Below are 6,000 nucleotides of genomic sequence, written 5' to 3'. Positions count from 1 at the left end.
TGAAATGGTATAGGGTTTCCTGCCAGCAGGGCGTTGGACTAGATGACCTCCAAGGTCCCTTCCAACTACTACTACTATTACTACTACTACTTCTACTTATTATTATTATTATTATTATTATTATTATTATTATTATTATTATCATCATCATCATCATCATCATCAGAGAGTAACAAATTGTTGAAGATAACAGAGGAACAGATTCAGGAGCATAATTGCTAAGAGCATCTTTCTGCCAAAGAGAGCTCATGAGTTCCAGGTGAGTTCCCACTTCCACCATACAAGAAAGATGAAAAATAGCACTTTGCACAACATTGTTGCTGCAGCTAACATTCACTTTTATTGGCATTAGCTCTGAGAATTATTATTGAACTCTTTTCACATCAAAGGATGTATCAAGGGGTGAATTTTTTGACACTCAATGTTAATGGTCTCAATGCTCCTGTTAAAAGAAAAAATATCTTAACCAGATTAAGGAAATATGGAGCTGATGTATTATGCCTTCAGGAAACTCATATTAAGAAATGCCAAACTAATCTGTTGAGTTACCCTAAATTAGGGAAATTATTTGTAGCGTCTGCTGAGGAGAAAAAGAAAGGTGTAGCAATGTATGTTAAGGAGTACTTGTGTCCTAAATAATTATGGGCGGACCCGGAGGGGAGAAGCCTGATGCTGGAGATAGAAATGGTGGGAAGCAAAGTGCTACTGGTAGGCATATATGCACCTAATAATAATCAGGGAGACTTTTTCCAGAAAATATATCGGAAAATATTAGATCTGGAGTATGAGCAGATGTGTCTCTTGGGGGACTTTAATGCGGTGGTAGATAGAGCTAAGGATTACAAAACAGGGAGGGTTGATTTGAAGAAGAAAAAAGGGAAAGATAGGAGGGTCTTACCCAAAGTATTTAGGGATATGTGCGAAGAATTTGGCCTTAGGGATATATGGCGTGTGATTAACCCGGCCTCTCATCGTTATACCTACTATTCCCCCAGGCATAACTCATGGTCTAGTTTGGATATGGTATGGTTGTCGGATCGGCTGATATCTTATGCGAAAGATGCCATGATTTTGACGAACGAATGGGCAGACCACAACCCGGTGGCTATTACATTGATAAGGGGGAGTAGAGTGAGGAGTAGATGGATGATGAGTCTGGAGACTCTGAAGGATATGGTTTTTGTACAAAAAATTAAACAAGAGATGAGTCTGCTTTTTATAGAAAATAGGACGGAAGGGATGCCCCTACGAATAGTTTGGGATACGGCTAAAGCTTATCTGAGAGGCTTGATAGTAAAACAGATGGCAGTTAAACATAGGAAGGAGGAGGAAAGTAGGAGGGAAATTGCTGAGCAACTTACTAAGGCAGAGAAGGCTCTCCAGGTAAACCCACAGAAAGTGTATGGGAAGGAGCAGGTGGATTTTTGGAGGCATAAACTTAACCTTGTGGATCAAGAGAAAATAGCACGTCAAATTAGGGTGGCGAGGCAGAACTATATTGAATATGCCAATAAGCCAGGGAGATGGCTTAGCTACAGAATAAGGAAAGAGAAGGAAAGTAGAAGAATTGAGCAGTTAGAGGATAAGAGGGGGACACTGATAGGGGATAAAGAAGGGAAAGAAAAGATAGCGATTGAGTTTTTACAGAATTATATCAGGAAGAAAAGGTTCCTGAGGAGAGGATTAAACAATACCTGACGGAGTCAGACCTTCCTAAGTTACTTCCTAATGAGAAAGAGACCTTAGATCAGGAGATAACAATAGCAGAAATTGAAAAAGCAGTAAGACAACAGAAATGTCAAAAAACCTCAGGCACTGATGGAATTCCTGCAGAATTGTATAAGGTATTAGTGGAAGCATTGGGAAAACATATGAAAGATCTATTTAATGAAATTTTGAATGAGGCTATAGTCCCGCAAACTTGGTTGGAGGCAAATATTAGTTTGATTCCTAAGGATGACTTCCCTTTGAAGCATATTAAAAATTATAGGCCAATATCCCTTCTTAATTCAGATTATAAAATATTTGTGACAATAATTGCTGATAGGTTAAAAATTTACTTAAACCAATTCATACATACAGACCAGAATGGGTTCCTTCCCACTAGACAAATAAAGGATAATCTCAGAATTATATTAAATGTTCTGGAGTACTATGAAAGCCGACCAGATAAACAGTTAGCTTTAATATTTATCGATGCTCTAAAAGCATTCGATAGGGTTAATTGGGATTTCCTAATGTGTCAGTTGGAACATATGGAGTTTGGGGCTAAATTCCGTAATATGATTAAAGCAATCTACACTAAGCAGGAAGCGAGATTGTTGATAAATGGGAATTTAACTGACAAATTTGATATCTGTAAGGGCACTAGGCAGGGTTGTCCACTCTCCCCATTTTTATTTATTCTAACCTTAGAACCCCTATTGACAATAATAAGGAAAGATGAGGAGATTACTGGGCTTCAGATAAGAGACCAAATTTATAAACTGCAGGCGTTTGCAGATGATATGGTCTTCGTTTTGGAAAACCCTCTGGAATCCAACGTGGCTGGTCTACAAGTAAATAAAGATAAGACAAATATATTGACGAAAAATCTTTCAAATAGAAGTAAACAGATGTTAGAGGACATTACATGTTTTAAAATCGTGAAGAAGGTGAAATATTTAGAAATCTGGTTGACAGGAAGTTGTTCAAGTATTAGGGAGGATAATTATTCTAAATTACTGATACAAACAAAAATGGACTTGGGAAAATGGGGTAGGATACAGTTGTCATTATTAGGAAGGGTAGCCACGGTGAAATCTTATGTTTTGCCGAAATGGAATTTTCTTTTCCATACAGCACCGGTTAAACTTTCAATGAAATTTTTAAAAGAGTTAGAGGGGGTAGTTTCTAGATTCGTATGGCAGGGGAAACGGCCCAGGATTGGGGAAAAAATGACGCAAGAAATTAAGGAAAGAGGGGGCCTTGGCCTACCGAATTGGGAACTTTGCTATCAGGCTGCCCTCTTAATTTGGGGCAAGGAATGGATAGGTTTAAGGAATAATTGATTGTTGAGTTTGGAAGGATTTGATTTGCTGCAGGGATGGCATGCAGCTCTTTGGCGGGAAGGTACTCCTCCAAGCAAACAGTTTACTTGCCATTACATAAGGGATATAGTGATTCGAAATTGGGATAAGATAAGGGCCAAGTACTATGCGCAAATTCCATGTTGGTTATCAACCTTGGAAGCCATGACCCATCCGACCCTACTCAAGAAGGGAAGAAGACCAACTTATAAAGAACTTTTAGATAGTGGGGGAGAACTCAAAACGCGACAAGATCTGGCTCAGCAAGGGTTTCAACTGGAGTGGTGGGCCTACCTGCAGATCCAGTCAAGGTATAAGAAGGATAAGGAAGGAAGGGGTATTTATCTGAATCTGCAGGAATTAGATAAGATTCTGCTGGGTCCGGAGAAAGGGATGATATCTAAGTGCTATAAACTGTTGCTAACTAGGGTAGTAGGGGAGGAGGTGGTAAAAGACGCGATGATTGCCTGGGGGAAGAATTTTGGTTATGCACTTCCACTTGAGAAATGGGAAGAGATTTGGTGGACTAATATGAGGCTGGTGGTTTCCACGTCATATAAGGAGAACATATACAAAATGCTTTCTAGATGGCATCTCCCTCCGGCTAGACTTTCCAAAATGTTCCCCGGATTGTCGGCTGATTGTTGGAAGTGTGGTAAAGGGATTGGCACATATTATCACTTATGGTGGACATGTCTGGAAGTGGTTAGATATTGGACGAGGATCCAAAAATGGATAGAGGAAATCACAGGGTGTTTAGTTGATCTTAAACCAGAGACGTATCTGCTTGGCTCCAGGCCTGGAAATATTAAGAAGGAAATATGGTATTTGGTTTTACATATCTTAACGGCGGCAAGGATGGGGTATGCTCAATTTTGGAAGGCAAATCATACCCCGCCGGATGAAGTTATAATTAGGAGAATACTTGATTGTGCAGAAGCAGACACATTGACCAAGAGGTTGAAGGGTAAAGAAGAGACACCAGCATTTCTATCATAGAATAAATGGTATATTTGGATGGATAAAAGATTAAAGAAATGAGGGTGGCTTGGAGGTTGGTCAAAAATGAAGTGATATAGTTTTTGTTAATGAATAAGCTTTGGAGTTGGATGGTTATAAGAGACTTAATGAGTGGAATATAATTGTTAGTTTAGAAGTAGATATAATTTGAAATTTTTGAAATGGTTTTCATTTTTTTGATTTCTTCATTTTCTGTATATTGTAAATGTTTTTTTGTTTGTTTTTGTTGGTGTATGGTGTGTTTTTAACACGAAATGTAAATAAAGATTTATTTTAAAAAAAAAAAGAAAAAGAAAAATAGCACTTTGCACAACATTGTTGCTGCAGCTAACATTCACTTTTATTGGCATTGGCCCTGAGAATTATTATTGAACTCTTTTCACATCAAATTCCACCATGAGGTTGGATGAACTCTTCTCCAAATATCCTAGCAGGTGGAGTCATCTGGTGCCACGGTGTCCTCTAAAGGTTGGACCATTAACTGGAGGGAAGGAAAAACATCTTGTTAAATGACAATATTCTAGATTTGCATCTGGAATTTCAGCAGCCCTGGCCTCATAGCTGACGGTGAAGGAGTATATAGGGGTTTTTTTTTTTAATGGAAGACTGGGTTCCCCACAGAGTGGAAACAGAGCTTTGGGGGGCTCAGAATGAAAGCCCATTTTCACCACACCCAGTTTAGTTACATGTAAGAACAAATACAGGGGGAAAGGAAACAGGCCACTTCTCCTTGAAATGGTGAGGTACAATAGTCTCCCAAGAAATTCAACATATCTTTTACATTTTGATTTTTTTTTCAGTTGAGAGTAGCTGCTGAAGTTCTTTTCTAATGTTCTGGCAAAACCAAAAGAAAATGTGTCACAAGCCTTTGTGGTTTTTATGAGTTTGAACAATTAATTTCAGTGATGCCTACAGGCTGATAGCTGATAGGTGGATCCTTGCTCACAACCATTCTTTACGTGCTCCTGATACTCTCAGGGGGCAGACCGAAAAGGAATCCTTTTGCTGTAGTAGAGGTGTCTTTGATCCTCCTCCTGCTTTCCTCCCATCTACCTGAGATGCCCTCACTGAGGAGGGAAATCACCTGAGTATGTTCACCATCTGGGCTACAAACTTCATAAATTCTTCTGGGTACCAGAGAGCCCTCTATTTTCCCCCAGTGATTAATTATACTGCAATGAAACTTGTAGTGTTCAAAATCACTGCTGTTCAAAATAGTGCGAAACAAATACCATTTCTTAAAAAAAGAATATTGAACTTATTAGTGCATTAAATATTTATTAGCCAACTGAATCTCTGTAAATGAAACATGCACAGCTGAATTTCTTACATGAAACTTTAAATTAATTTGTGCTACGCATGTGGAGTTGGCAAGTGAATAACGTCCCTCCCTTTGCCTTTCTCACCCAAAAGGAAATAGAAATTGTGCTGGTTATAATTTCTGATATATTAAAGTACTTACCCCTAATCGTGATTGGCACAAACCATACTGGGTAAAGAAGAAAAAGGGAAAAGTCAAAGAGTATGACTGCCATTTTCATCAGAGAGCATTTTGACCTATTTTTCAAATCAAGGCAAATCAATATAAATATTTCTACATAAAGAAGGTTGTATTAGGTTTTCATTATATTGTTAACTTTAAAATATCATTATAAACGGTTAGAAAAATGGAATATAGGGTAGGAATGGAAATTTTACTATTATTAATGTCAAAGATATAAAGCCCAACAACCTGTGGCTTACTAAATACTAAAGATTGTTATTGTAAAAAATTAATTGATGATAACTTTATTGTCACTTTGAATGTACACCAATCGGCATACATCAAAATGAAATTTCGTTGCATACAGCTCTCAAAGGGTCACCACCTCCGATATATACTCCTTGTTCGGGGCCCGCTCAAATTTCACAT

Source organism: Vipera berus (assembly GCF_964194415.1).
Source record: "Vipera berus genome assembly, chromosome: 2".
Lineage (NCBI taxonomy): Eukaryota > Metazoa > Chordata > Lepidosauria > Squamata > Viperidae > Vipera > Vipera berus.
This window is presented reverse-complemented; position numbering follows the sequence as displayed.